The sequence below is a fragment of the Engraulis encrasicolus genome, chromosome 11 (genome assembly GCF_034702125.1).
Source record: "Engraulis encrasicolus isolate BLACKSEA-1 chromosome 11, IST_EnEncr_1.0, whole genome shotgun sequence".
NCBI lineage: Eukaryota > Metazoa > Chordata > Actinopteri > Clupeiformes > Engraulidae > Engraulis > Engraulis encrasicolus.
In genome coordinates this window covers 43,984,918-43,999,291 of record NC_085867.1, presented here as the reverse complement: position 1 = coordinate 43,999,291, position 14,374 = coordinate 43,984,918, and the positions used below count along the sequence as shown (strand labels likewise).

The 14,374-nt window shown below is 41.1% G+C and overlaps 3 long non-coding RNA genes across 3 annotated transcripts; all 3 read right to left on the bottom strand.

Moving 5' to 3' along the window:
- Nucleotides 1-1,986: 1,986 nt before the first annotated feature.
- LOC134459025 (uncharacterized) lies at nucleotides 1,987-2,933 on the bottom strand. The gene is made up of 2 exons (XR_010036741.1): nucleotides 2,827-2,933; nucleotides 1,987-2,437 (listed from the first exon to the last, which is right to left on the bottom strand). It is a non-coding gene; the product is annotated as an uncharacterized LOC134459025 (long non-coding RNA).
- Nucleotides 2,934-11,850: 8,917 nt separating this feature from the next.
- LOC134459024 (uncharacterized) lies at nucleotides 11,851-12,826 on the bottom strand. Its single transcript, XR_010036740.1, has 3 exons — nucleotides 12,723-12,826; nucleotides 12,530-12,612; nucleotides 11,851-12,093 (listed from the first exon to the last, which is right to left on the bottom strand). It is a non-coding gene; the product is annotated as an uncharacterized LOC134459024 (long non-coding RNA).
- LOC134459023 (uncharacterized) lies at nucleotides 12,826-14,374 on the bottom strand. Its single transcript, XR_010036739.1, has 6 exons — nucleotides 14,234-14,374; nucleotides 14,066-14,140; nucleotides 13,675-13,794; nucleotides 13,479-13,564; nucleotides 13,076-13,167; nucleotides 12,826-12,840 (listed from the first exon to the last, which is right to left on the bottom strand). It is a non-coding gene; the product is annotated as an uncharacterized LOC134459023 (long non-coding RNA).

The window sequence follows — 14,374 nt, the reverse complement described above, 5'->3', positions numbered from 1 at the left end:
AGCAGTTTCTCTTGTTGGGGTTTCTGGGGGACGTTTTCGTTCGAGTGAGGGTGCAGTGAGTCCCTCTACTGCAACCCTGTCCAGTTTAAATGCCCGTACTGAGTTTGCCATTGATCTTGTTTAGTCTTCAGTTCTCTGTGTTTCTGGTCTACCAGTGGTTTGTTGGGGGGATTTTCACATTGTCTCGCTAAATGACCGTCATTGCCACACTTGAAACAGAACCACGGCTTCGGCATGGGCTTTGGGAATGTCTGATGAGGTTGTACTGCAGCTATGGCACTAACTGGAGGGGTTCCAGGAACTGTAGTCTGGGAATTTTGCATGGCATGTCTTTGCTGTCGTTGCTCTCTTTTACTTGTGAGCTGCACTTTAAGCTCAGCAACCTGCTTGCGTAAAGCCTCGGTTTCGTGAATGTACGTTTGAAGAACATTGGGGCTCGGGTCATGACAGAGAGATGCTTCCTCTACTAGCTGTACATTCATGGACCTGGTCTTTGTGCTGCCTAGATGGCGGTGCATCCGATCTTGCTTGGCCGCTCTGTGGTCTTCTTCTGTTCTCACTTGAAGCAGGAAATCAGAAAAATCTGGGGGCGTGTCTGTTTTCAGGTTTAACTGCAGGGACAGAATGAGGGACTGGTCCCAGCATCCACGTTGGAACTGCCGCAGCACCTGGTTGTTGGCGTCAGCTTTGGCGATACCACCCCTCTTTATGGCTGAAGTGATCAACACCTGAAGTCGCAGCAGGTACTCTGAGGCTCTCTCTCCGGCATTCTGATGAGTGCTGAGAAATCTTGCGAAGATCTCTTGCCCATCCTCCACTAGTCCATACGCTGACTCGAGAAGCTTCACAAAATCAGAGGGGGGTGAATGTGGGTCTAGCTGTCTCACTAGATCGGAGGCTGGGGGGAGGAGGCTTTCTATGATTTGACGTCGCTGTATGTCAAAGGGGGTTTTGTCTTGGATCATGAGTTCTACGTGGAGAGACCATGTCTGGAAATCTGCTTCGTTAGCAGGCTTGGGAAGTTTGCCTGAGAAGGGACGAAGGCGTTTCAATCCTTGGCTTGAAGTATCAACTTTGTCGTTTTTAATGACATGCTCTACTATTATCTTCTGCACATCTGGTGGGTTGACAATGTCTTCACTGAATACTCTTAAGGGGGATTGGAATGAATGCCCTGTAGTGTATCTACTTTTAGGGGTGTGTTCAGGGGAATAAAACTGAGGTGAGTATGCACTGGTGTGTTTCCTACGAACTAGGGGAACGCTACGGTCATCAGAGTCAGTTTCGCTGTCGGAGGTTATGTCGCTAACTAGCTGTAGGGGTTCGGCCTTGGGGGCTCTCTGGGGAGTGGGGGTCATTCTCTGAGGAGTGGGGGCCATTCTCTGAGGAGTGGGTGTAGTTCTCTGAGGAGTGGGGGTCATTCTCTGAGGAGTGGGTGTAGTTCTCTGAGGAGTGGGGGTCATTCTCTTAGCCTTACTTACACGCCACAATATCTCAGGGTTTCTCGGACTGGGAAAGTATTCAACTACTTCAAATAGGTTAGCTGCGCCCTCTGACTCAAACTCTACAAGGGCTTTAACGCCATTTGCTTGCCCTGTCTGTCTAACACGTAGTACCTTGTTCACCGTTCCATAAGTGGAACAAAATTCTGCAATGTGCTCGTCAGTGTCATGCAGTGTAATACCTTCAATATACACAGCATTTCTTAAATTAACACCATAAGCATTCTCAGTATCCATAGTCACCCAAAAAGTGTAAATTCAATTCACTGTTAACTTCAAAACATTAAACATAGAGAAAAAAATAGCATCTATCTCTCAGTCAACCGGCAATAAAAAGTCCAACTCCTAATATCCAACTCCTGGCAGGCTCGCCAAATTATGTAAGGTAGGGTACTCTGCATAGGTTAGAAATAGTTATTAACCGAGCACCCTTAGTCAAGGGTTCTTTTCGAGGAGTAAGGATAATATAACTATGACCAGTAGGTAAAGTTTCAAAGCATTGCCGGCATTTATTCATGTAAAAACAACACTCAAGTGAGAACTCTTTTCTCTGTATAGACTCCTTAGATTGTCCTTGGTATTGTCCTTTTCATCAAGGAGGAAGAATAAATAGAAAAAATAGAAGAAATAAGAAAGTAGAAAAGAAAACCTCAGAGCTCTGGCTTAAAGAAATAAAATAAAATAATTAAATAAATAAATAAATAATATCAACGTCCAAAAGTGTCAATCTACCCGGGTAGTATGTTTTTTTTTGTGTGTCCCACGTGCGGGTGTGTGCAATGGATCTCCTTATCTCTGGAGCCTGGATGGAGAACGAGACGCGGCTGTAGGAGACAAGTGGCCAGACGCTCCTCAGTCACTGCTGCTGGCCGCGCGTGCACCCAGGGAAGTTCGGCGATAGTTCGTTGGGAATCAAGCTCTTAAAAAAAACCAACCTGCATAGCAGGGTAACAATACTGTCAATACTCTTCTTATTCACTCTTGTCCTTTCTGAAACGTAATAGTCCATTCAGTCCATAAACTGCACAAAATGAAACCCAGTCGCTAGCTTAGTAGCTCAACATTCTAAACAGTATTCACGAGCATAGGCAGTTGGTTCATCAGTTCAGTTCAACTCCAGTTGGTTTTTTAGCTTGTAGTCAAAATACATTACAGTTTCTCAAAATAAGCTTACACAACAATATCATACAACTATATTCATGTAACACATCTTCACAAGATGTGTCTTATGCTCAGATCATATTTTGTCACCAAATGCCGTGAATCAAAACAAAGACAGCTGATATCGCGACTAGCGCGGGAGGACATGAAAATAAAAACTCACCGGAGGAAAGGACAGAAAAATTACAGTATTAACACTGTCCGGGTCTTCTTTCAAACGAATCTGGCTTGTCAAAGGTATCACAACTTAAACAAAATAAAATTCTTAAACTGTTTCACGAAAATAAAGTAAGTAATTTAACTTGTAATGTTCTTTCTCTCTCTACTGTTCTTCAATGCGATCTTTTCCTTTTATTGGTATCTTGTTCTGTGTCCATAGCAACCAGTGCTCTTCATCTACGTATCTCCCTTCCTAACAGTGTCTCTACTGCCACCTAGTGGACGGGAAATGAAATTACAAGCACATAGACAAACACATAGGAAATACGATGATAATTGTAACCGTAATACTTCACTGGGTTACATCAGCAAGCTTGTAGGCAAGCAAGTGCTATGCCATGGCAAGCAACTGAAGTGTTGATAGTCCGGGTTTATATACAGGTGCAAGAGTACCATGTGACCAGAGTCATCAGGCCCTTGGCAGGTGACGCCCGTAATTGAATAATGGCATAACAGCCCTACTCAGGTGAGGCCAGGCACTGATTAGCAGATTGGTTTAGATGGGGCTGCTTGTTGCAAGAGTGTTCAAATTCTTAAAATGTTTCAGCCATTCACACTTTCATATCAAAATCATAGTGATGCAAATCATCATAATGTGCTGCATCAAATACTTTTTAAGTATTGTAGTTTCCTTAGAAATTGTTTAATGCTTGTTAGTATCAGAGAATCTTTAACCAATGAGAATGACTTAAGTTCTTCAGGTGGTAGGCTATAGCAGCTTGATGGCGATCACGGACAAGTGGAGGATGAACGGGTTTCAATGGTGCTGCCTAAAATATCTTGGTTGCTTCCACAACGGCCAATGCTGCTATTGTGCAGTACTTACTGTTTATGCTCAATACTTGACTCAAAGTAGTATTTTCACAGTAGTTTAAAAAAAACAGTAGAATGCTGTTGCAGAATTGCCCTAAATTAACAGCTATTTTTTACAGTGTACACAGTACAATTCAACTTTTTAACTGAAATGTACTGTTATTTTACTTATACTACTGCATAAATATTGTAGAGCACTTTTAGTTTAACAATACTAATACTGTGAACGTTCTGTAGAGTACTGTTATTTAACAGTTCAATTGCTGCTGTGATACATTAAACAGCAATGAGCTGTATTTGATTTTTGGTGTGAAATAACAGTAGAATTACAGGTAAATATAATTGCCAGTAACTGCCGTTATTTTGCAGGGAAATTTTCTTAGAGTGTACTATTTGTCATCAAATGGAAAAGAATACTGTGACTTGTGTTTTCCCCTCCAGACATAATTCTGTTTGTAGACCAGATACGACCTTAAACGTGATCTAGGTAGCTGAGTTCACTGAAGAAGTTTCCATGTAAAACATGGGGAGCTTGACCAATAGGTTGCTGCACAGCCAAGACCTTCGTCTATGATAACATACCTCTATATTTTGGACTTGAACAATTTTATTTCTTTGAAAATGAAACCCTGTTTTGCCACATTCTCAACAATCAGTGATGGGTAATACTGCTCTTAGAGCATCTTGCTCGACGTCCCAACTGTGAATAATTGAAAACGGGAAAATGTAGTGTGACGTAATGGAATATAATGGGAAAGAGCCACCGTGTCAGGTAAGACGCTGTGGAACTTAGGGGGCTGTTCTGGATTTGGTTTTAACACTGCCAGTACTTCACCATTTTCATTTGGTTTTAACTCAGCAGCGGAACATTGTTTCTTTGTGTTTGGGGTTATGGTCGATAATCGAGTTCTAGAACCTTTCAGTGTCGTGATATGTATATTGCACCGTCACTTTGATATGCTTGTGGACCATTTCTGAGGTATATTGATCTGAAAGCTTTGTTACAGACTGAGAATGTTCCATATAAAACATAAAAAAACATAACAAACATACAGGACAGGTACATCCCAAGCACCAAGACATTAGGATACATATAGACATCTATACCAGATAGATAGTAACTTGATGAGATTTTGTTATAATTACGTAACAGAGCAGCCCACGTTAAAGATGGCCATCCCCATCCTCAGGGTTACTGCTTTGTGCCCTCTTGTGGACGTTGAAGATCCCCATCCTCAGGGTTACTGCTTTGTGCCCTCTTGTGGAGGTTGAAGATCGCCATGCCCATCCTCAGGGTTACGGCTTTGTGCCCTCTTGTGGAGGTTGAAGATGGCCATCCCCATCCCCATGGTTACTGCTTTGTGCCAGAGATTCTGGGTCTTTCTCAAAGCCTAGGCCAGTGTCCTTCCAAGTGTATCAGCCTAATAAGTCACGCCCAGCAGGGGCGTATCCAGGACATTTTTACTAGGGTGGCCAAGATGACACACAAATATAGTCTGAGGTGGCCATGGAATCATGGAATTATATACACATACGGGGGTCCTCCCACACAGAAAATGTTGCATTTATTCTATGCTATTTCCTGTATTTTAAAGAAAAGCACCAGTGAACTTCAAATACAATATTTTGTAGTAGTATAAAAATATATATATATATATAGTATTGAAATGTTCTATGTTTAGGTCTTTGTTTTCTATGTACATATTCACAGAAATTAAAGATAAATGCACACACATATCCTCATTAAGTTATTTTAATGTGCCAGGCTTTTAATTGAAAGTGCAGTGTAATCTGGTTAAATGCTATGCATTCACATATAAATATGCATAATTGGCCATTTTTAAATAACTGAAGTATGAGAGAGTAGACACCAACTTCATGAATGACATCTGAACCTGACATACCATGCTCAGTAGGTGGAGATCCAGACAACACAGATTCACAGTCCGTCTCCTCCTCCTCCAAATGTGGCTGGTAAACTGTGGTAATACAAGGATAGTTTAAAATGACAGACAGACAGACAGACAGACAGACAGACAGACAGACAGACAGACAGACAGACAGGTCCATGCACATATACATATAATACAAATCTTTAGTTCATCATCTTCTGTCTCAACATTTGTCAGCTGTTAAACCCTTTAATGCATGGCGTTATACCTTTGTCGTTACCAGAGTTACCATAGTGTATTACTAAAGACCCTGTGTTATGTAGTGTGGCACTATGACAGAACCTTTTTGATGACAATAACAGTGTTCCACTGGTTGAACGGTGTGCATGAAAGGGCTACATGTAACTAATTCAAACTTTCCATGCACAACCTACCATCTTGTATTGGGGTAGTGGACTGCTCATCAACACTATCCCTAGGCTGCTGGCTTGTGTGGGCATCTGCACTGGTGCTGGTACTGGCTGTAGCTGACTCTGACTCTTTTTTCTAAAGAAGCTCTCAATATCGTTTCTTCTCTTCATCTTAATGTCACTCACTGGAGGAAATGTAATCAAATCAATGCAACCAATTAATCATTCAATCAACTCACTTCTAAGCATAGTAACTGGCTACAATATCAGAGGGATTATTGTCGAATTGGCAGAGTACACATGTTGTGTTCATGAGTTTTGTGTTCGTGGTTGTGGTTCCCCTTAGAGTAACAACTTTGACTTCATTCAACAATGTCAGAATACAAAAAAAACCTATATTATTGATGTTGACAGTGTCAGATGTCAAAGCAGTGGCATATGGTTTTAACAAAGAAATTACATGACGTGAATTTCAAGTCTGAGGCGCCGTCGGCCTGCAAGGCAATTACAGCTGTGAGCAGTGGCTGATTCTAAAGCCGTGGCTGCAGGGTTTTAGCAAAGAAATTACATGACGTGAATTTCGTTGGTGAACAAACTCACATCTGTACCATGATTTTGTGTGCGTGACGATTTATTTTCGCTACGTTTGAACAAAAGGATTACGATATATTGACACATTTGAGGTCAAATATGTACCGCAAATTTAGCTATTGGGGGGAGTCATACTCTGAAGTGGACTAGCGCTGTGGGTTTAGGCAACACATCTGTGACTGATGTGAACTTGCTTACTCTAAAGAGGCAGAGGTGCTCTTTACTATGACTTACTCCGACTTTATTTAAGTTTGATTTAAACTCCAAGAAAAGTCAAGACAATCGAAGAAGCAAAGGAGAAGCTTCTCACTGAGAGAAGGCATCACAACAATCATAGTCCAGCTTAGCATTAGTTCATTTCACATGCTAGGTTTCGAGCTAGGTACTGACGTCTGCCTACCGATCCTGACTGTAGATAACAACCGACTACCCTTTCCAATGTGTGGCCAATGGGCCAATGCTATCCATGCCATGTCCCTATCCAAACGGTTTCATATTAACTATCCTGTTATCAACAAAAAAATAAACTGACGTGCACGTTAGGATTGTGCTGTGCTACTAACTTGGTTCGCAGCTGCCACAACACTAACTTGCTCTCATTTAGTCATGTTGTTGTTTCGTGTAGCTATCTCGTATTTTGGCTCTTCCTGGCTGCTAATACTTGCATAAAGTTTTCAAAATTAGGTTTTCCAACACATTCAGACAACCAACAAATCATTAAATTGCCATACCTTATTGTCCAAATTAGACTGTCCAGGCAGTTAGTGGATGCGGTCTCTCGTGAAGGAACTGCAGGTGACACAGTGCTCCTCAGCATCGCTGGTGCGGGGTTGCCAGATCTTTCACGATAAATAAGCGACTATAGGGGCAGCAGGCGACACGCAGTGGTCATCTCGTGTAAGCCTACTGATCAGAAATCAGCCTTGTGCAGCATCAGTCCAACGACTGTCGTGTTAGTTAAAGTGTAAAACTGACCCTAGATCTGTCAGCCAGCGATCACCATGGATTGACAGTTTTCTCTTGTTTGTTGTTGGGTTGACGAACTTGAATGATTACCTGATAATTACCTATTATTGGTCTTATACTGTTGTTATTATTGTATATATATATATATTTTTTTTTTAAATATATTTTTTTATTAATTACTTGTCGAATCAAGGGTGGCCAGTAGGGTGGACAATAGCGTCCCAGGGGTGGCCCTGGCCACCCCCTAGAATCGCCAGTGACGCCCAGTGATTGGATACCCTTTATTAGTCACACCCAGTGATTGGATATTCTGTAGAGTTCACCAAAAAGTATCCAATCACTGGGCGTGACTAATTAGGCTGATACACTTGGAAGGACACTGGCCTAGGCTTTGAGAAAGACCCACTGTGTGCTAAGGGGAGATAGAACACTCAGCGGCCATATTGGCTAGATTAGCAAGACCAGGGTGCGATTTGTCGGAAAGCCAGAAGTGGGGGATATGTTTGGATGTCCTTAAATGAATGATTACACAGAAATGGAACAAAGGAGCGACCCACTACCCATATGGTTGGAATCACAATGAAAACTAGTTCACAATGGCTATCTCAGATTGGCCGTATATATGAAATCAGCGCTGTAAATCATAATTTTCTTACTGATGTGTTGAACTGCTCATGCATGGAATTTCACGAGACACGTTCTGCACCGCGGATCAAGTGTCCGCGGACTCTGTTGAAAAATCAGAAGTGTAGTTACCGATGTGAACCGCACATGTCATCAGCAACCGACCAGCGGAAGCCTATTCTGAGGGCATACTGATTGGGTTTGAGATATCGTTAAAGTGTTGTCTGGCTGCAAAATCCAGAATTCGAAAAGAATGCGCAAGGCAGCATGGGTACTCCCAGGCTAGTAAAAGCGCATGCGCCGAGGCGGCGAGATGATTTGATAAACGACAGTACAGCTCAGCAGCAAAATTGGCTCTTGTTGCCGGACAGGTCGGATATATGCAAGCATGCGCCATATTAGCGTAGCCAATTTCCCCTGTTCATTCCTATGGGCGCTCTCTGAAGTGTTTAATCTCCTGTTAGACTATCTCTGTTTGTGCCCTCATGTGGATGTTGACGATGCCCATCCCCATCCTCTGGGTAACTGCTTTGTCTAGTGTGCCCTCTTGTGGACGTTCTATGTGAGCTCACACAGTCATCTGTGAGTTCTTGTCATGAATGGATGTAGACTGTAGCCACAACCCCGTCATCCAAAATAAATAGGCTACGAGGTCCAAATAAAATCCCTTAAAGGGATAGGTCGGTATTTTGCATTTGGTGCCTTAATTATGGTGTATTATACACTGAGCTACCCACCTGTGTCACTTTTCTTTGATTTGAAGCCTTCCTTGAGATTTTGGGATTGCGCGATATCCACAAACCACCATACAACGGGAGTCAGCGGGGCACTGACATTAAATCTGTCGTACACGCATAAGCAGTATTTTCTTATTTTGTGTGGAATGATACAATAACGTTGCCGTCTCATTTGAAAGTTTAAATCTCCCAGGTCGCGAGAACAAATGAAAAGTCCATTTTCTCTGGTATGGACGTGAGGCGCCACGTCATCTTTCTGCAACGCTCATTCTGACAGCCAGACAGCAACTACGGCAGTCGGCAATTGATAACAAGAAGTAAATGTTGGGGCTCTCGTTTTTTAATGGTTCTTCGGCTAGAATTTTGCTATGGATTGATTGTGTGCATATCCTGGATGCTGAAACAAAATGACAACATGCCACGGTTTCATAAAGCTTGTCATTTTGTTTCAGCATCCAGGATATGCGTGTACGACGGATTTAATGTCTGTGCCCCGCTGACTCCCGTTGTATGGTGGTTTGTGGATATCGCACAAACCCAAAATCTCAAGGAAGGCTTCAAATCAAACAAAAGTGACACAGGTGGGTAGCTCAGTGTATAATACAATTAAGGCCCCAAATGCAAAATACAGTCCTATTCCTTTAACTGCAACTTTCATGTACAAGAGCCATTTCTTCAAAACAAAGCTGCTAGCCTAGCAATCAAATCCACGAATTAGCCAAGCAACTTACGGGTTGAACTTGAAAGTAGCACTGGTTCTGAGAGCAATGGTCCAATTGCAGTCCAACAACTCCAAACTCCTCTGTGTGTGTGACCCAGCCAGGGCAATAGGAGGGGTGTTTTTGTGTTTGTTTGTTTTTTAAACAAATTTAATTGCGATGTCACAAATTTGGGACTTTTTTCTGGCAAATTTGCTACTTTTTTCTCGCAAATTTGCTACTTTTTTCTCACAAATTTGTGACTTTGCAAAGTCACAAATTTGCTACTTTTTCCTCGCAAATTTACGACTTTATTCTCAGAATAATACCCTCCCCCATCTTTAAAATGATATTTGTAAAAGTGGCATTATCCGTCCATCATAGAGCTTAATGAACCCGTAAGTGCACTAATTCCTTACGGTGGTCACAGTTTTGTGTATATGAACAGAAGCAAATAAACCACATGAACTTGGACCAGCAGTTGTTGGAAGGCCATTATTACGGGAACATTATTAACATTAACATTATTATTATTATTAACATTTAATAACAATTAACATTTAACAAAGCATTTACGAATGTTTGTAAATGAGTAATAACCAAACTATGACTGCACAGTGGAGTGGGAATCAACTTCTACTGTGTCAGTTTTATGTGGTTTCATGCCATCTGGTCTTTGGGGGAGAAACTTCCAGGACCACTGCGACTGCGCTGTGTCTGCTGTGTTACCATTGTATTTCTTGCCCATTTACAAACATTTGTAAACATTTTGTTGATAATTAGTTCATTATTTATTAAGTGTTTATAAAGCTGTGAATAGAACGTTATTGTAAAGTGTTACCGGGTCTTCAAATCCAGACTGAAAACATTTTTGTTTTCATCCTATTATAGCAATTTATGAAATGCATTGGTCTGTTGTTAATCATTTTTGTATTAGGTTCCTATTTTTTCTTTTGCTGTTGGCATCCTTTTCCCCCCTTATACACTCTTAAAAAGCCTGGGTCAAAAACAACCCAAATTGGGTTATTATCTGACCCAGGCCCTGGTTCAGTATTGGGCCTACCCTTTGGCTGGGTTAAAATATTTTAACCCTCACATTGGGTCATTCCCCTAAACCAACTAAATGGGTCATTCTGACCCAATTTGTGTGTTAAAAGAACCATTAAATGGGTCAGACCTGCTACCACATTGTTGGGTCATATTGACTTCTTTGTTGGGTTCATACTTTAACCCAATATTGGGTATTTAAATTGCAAGAGGATTTACAAAAAACAATTATGACTTAACATTATTACATTAGGGTGAAATATACCAGAATTGTTGACCAATGCATTAATTAAGATCAATTTTTAAAAAAACAAAATACAAGAATGCATAATATTTCAGATCTTTTTTTTTTATTGCTGAACAATGAAGATAATTAACAATACATTTCATAAAAGTATACTATAAAGATGCAAATCACATCAGTGTAGCATTAACACATGATAGCATTAGAGCAATAAAACCTTAATTGAATTTACATGCATCTTTGTAGCCTCTTTGCAAAGACGGGTTATCAGCAGGACTGATCACTCATGACTGAAAAGACTCAACTACATCATAGCAACATTGCTATGACATTACCAAGAGCCTTAAGTAACAGGTTAAAACTCAGTCATTACAATATTGGTGACAGTATAGTTCAAACATAGGCTCTGCTAAACGGGATTAAAGGAAATGGTTCAGTTTTACCAATGCACCATTTGATTTCAGTGACACTGTACAATTATAGAATTTCAAAAAATTAGTTTCACCTTACCTTTTGTATAGCACACTGTAAAACAGCACATTAAAATGTTTAACCCCTTTTCGAAGAGCCCATGTGCTTTTGCACAGATAATATGTTGCTTTTTAGCTATGAGTAAACAGGCCCGCCAGCAGGTCCATCTGCACAAACAGGCTTCTCACCGTACTTTTGGTTAATTACAAAATTTACAGTGTATCCATAACTGCGCTAACAGAGTGGTGTGAACTTTTTGTCCCCAGGTTGAAATTTGTCTTGGTCTCTACAGTCACTACATTCCATACAGTACTTACATAACCAGCATATAACAGAACATAAATAAAAAAAGAACATTGGAAAACATAGAAAACATTAAAATAAAAAACATCAAAGTGTGCACGGCATGTCAATGGCATGTCCATCCGTCATTAACAGACAAGGTATTCTATGATGGGGAGTTATCCCAATAATATATTTCAAACACAGCATGTATTCAGTCCAAAAGAACTGACAGGGATGTCGCAACATTTAGATTGACAGTTTGTACAGGACCTTGTCTCGTGATCTGGCTTGAATGACATCACTACCCTTTCAAGAACTTAAAGTAGCTGGCTTGTAGATACTCAAGGTTCACGTAGTACATGATCTCCCAAAAGCATGGTGAAGCTGCAGGTTGCATATCCCTCATGGCGGCTCTTGGCATCTCACCATAAGTCTTGAAAAAGCAAAACAAAAGAAAAGTGTTAATGATTAAGACATGGCTCTTCCATCTCAGTCATCATAAATATGGTTTAGGGAAATTATATATATGTTATTTTTGACTTGACTGCATGTGCATTTTTGGTGCTACACGCTATGTCTGTTTTATATGTAAACAGATCATGCACTCATTAGAATGAGATGACGGACAGGGCTGGAAAAAAAGAGGCTGTTGGGTCCTGACAAGCCAGTGGTAGTGAGAACAATATAATTAGATGTTAAAACTAGTAGGGATTTTCCTTTAAGGTTGTGTGTGTTTATCTGTGTTTGGTGTAGAGTGGAGTGTGCACGTGCATGTTTTGTATGTGTGTGTGTGTGTGTGTGTGTGTGTGTGTGTGTGTGTGTGTGCGTGCACGCATGGGCTGTTATGCATGACATAAAAAAGATCTTACTTCCTACATCCTGATGTTTGAGGATTCCTAGAATAAGTAGTGTCGCACACCCAGCAGAGAAGACGTCCTCTTTCATTTGTGTCCTACAGCAGAAAAAGAATGAATAACTATGAGTAATAGTAATTGGGATTTTACTGTGAAATATATAGTACAACTGGCACCCATGTTTACAATTATTGGATCATACACTCACATTTCAGTGCTGGGTTCTTCCCTCGATGCAGACACGGCTTCATACAAATTAAGCGGTTTTGGTGCCAGGTCATCACGTCCATAGAGGAACGACTCCGATCCTACCGGAATGACTGTGCCTACCAGTGCACAAAGAGGAAGACAAAAAGAAAGACAACAAGTTTGAGAGGTTTGGCAGACAAATAGACAGAACATACAGTAAACCGTTGCAAAATTGTCTGAAGTGACACCAGACAGTACTGTAGGCATTCCATACACATTCACAGAACCAAAGAACAATATCAGGCCAGCTCTCATTGTGTGTGTGTGTGTGTGTGTGTGTGTGCTGTTGTGCATTGATATAAAAAAACTTACTTTATACATGCCGATGATATCCAAGAGCTTCTTGAATAAGTAGTGTGACCGCCGACCCAGCTGAGCAGCATTCTTCTCCTTTTACTTGTGTCCTACAGCCAAAAAGTAAGCAGTTACTGTGATTTCATGGTTAAAGTAATAGGCCTACAATACAGTTGACATACACATTTATCCTGAACTGCGTTGTTGGGTCCTGAAAAGCCAGTGGTAGTGAGAACAATATAATTGGATGTTGAAACTAGTAGGGATTTTCCTTTAAGGTTGTGTGTGGTGTAGAGTGGGGTGTGCATGCGCATGTTTTGTACGTGTGTGTATGAGCATATGTGTGTGTGTGTGCGTGTGCGTGTGTGTGCGCGCGCGCGTGCACGCATGGGCTGTTATGCATGACATATAAAGATCTTACTTCCTACATCCTGATGTTTGAGGACTCCTCGGATAAGTAGTGTCGCAGACCCAGCAGAGCAGAAGTACTCTTCTTTCATTTGTGTCCTACAGCAGAAAAAGAATGAATAACTATGAGTAATAGTAATTGGGATTTTACTGTGAAATATATAGTACAACTGGCACCCATGTTTACAATTATTGGATCATACACTCACATTTCAGTGCTGGGTTCTTCCCTCGATGCAGACACAGCCTCATACACATTAAGCAGTTTTGGTCCCAGGTCATCACGTCCATCGAGGAACAACTCTGTGCCTACCGGAATGACTCTGTGCCTACCGGTGCCCAAAGAGGAAGACAAAAAGAAAGACAACAAGTTTGAGAGTTTGGCAGACAAATAGACAGAACATACAGTAAACCGTTGCAAAATTGTCTGAAGTGACACCAGACAGTACTGTAGGCATTACACATTCACAGAATCAAAGAACAATATCAGGCCAGCTCTCATTGTGTGTGTGTGTGTGTGTGTGTGTGTGTGTGTGTGTGTGTGTGTGTGTGTGCACGCGCATTAACGCCTGCTGTTGTGCATTCATTTAAAAAACTTACTTCATACATGTGCTGATGATATCCAAGAGCTTCGCCAACCCAGCTGAGCAGCATTCTTCTCCTTTTACTTGTGTCCTACAGCCAAAAAAAGCAGTTATTGTGATTTTGTTGTGTAATAGGCCTACAATACAGTTGACATACACATTTGTCCTGAACTCAGTCACTTACATCTCTCAGACAATCCAAATCGGTTTTCATTGGTTTACTTCTTCAGTGGCTTAGTTCCAGCTTCTTACACATCCAGCTGTCTTGGTAACAGGTCAGAGGAAAGACGTCCATCTTATCCAGAGCATAAGAGATTAAAAAAAA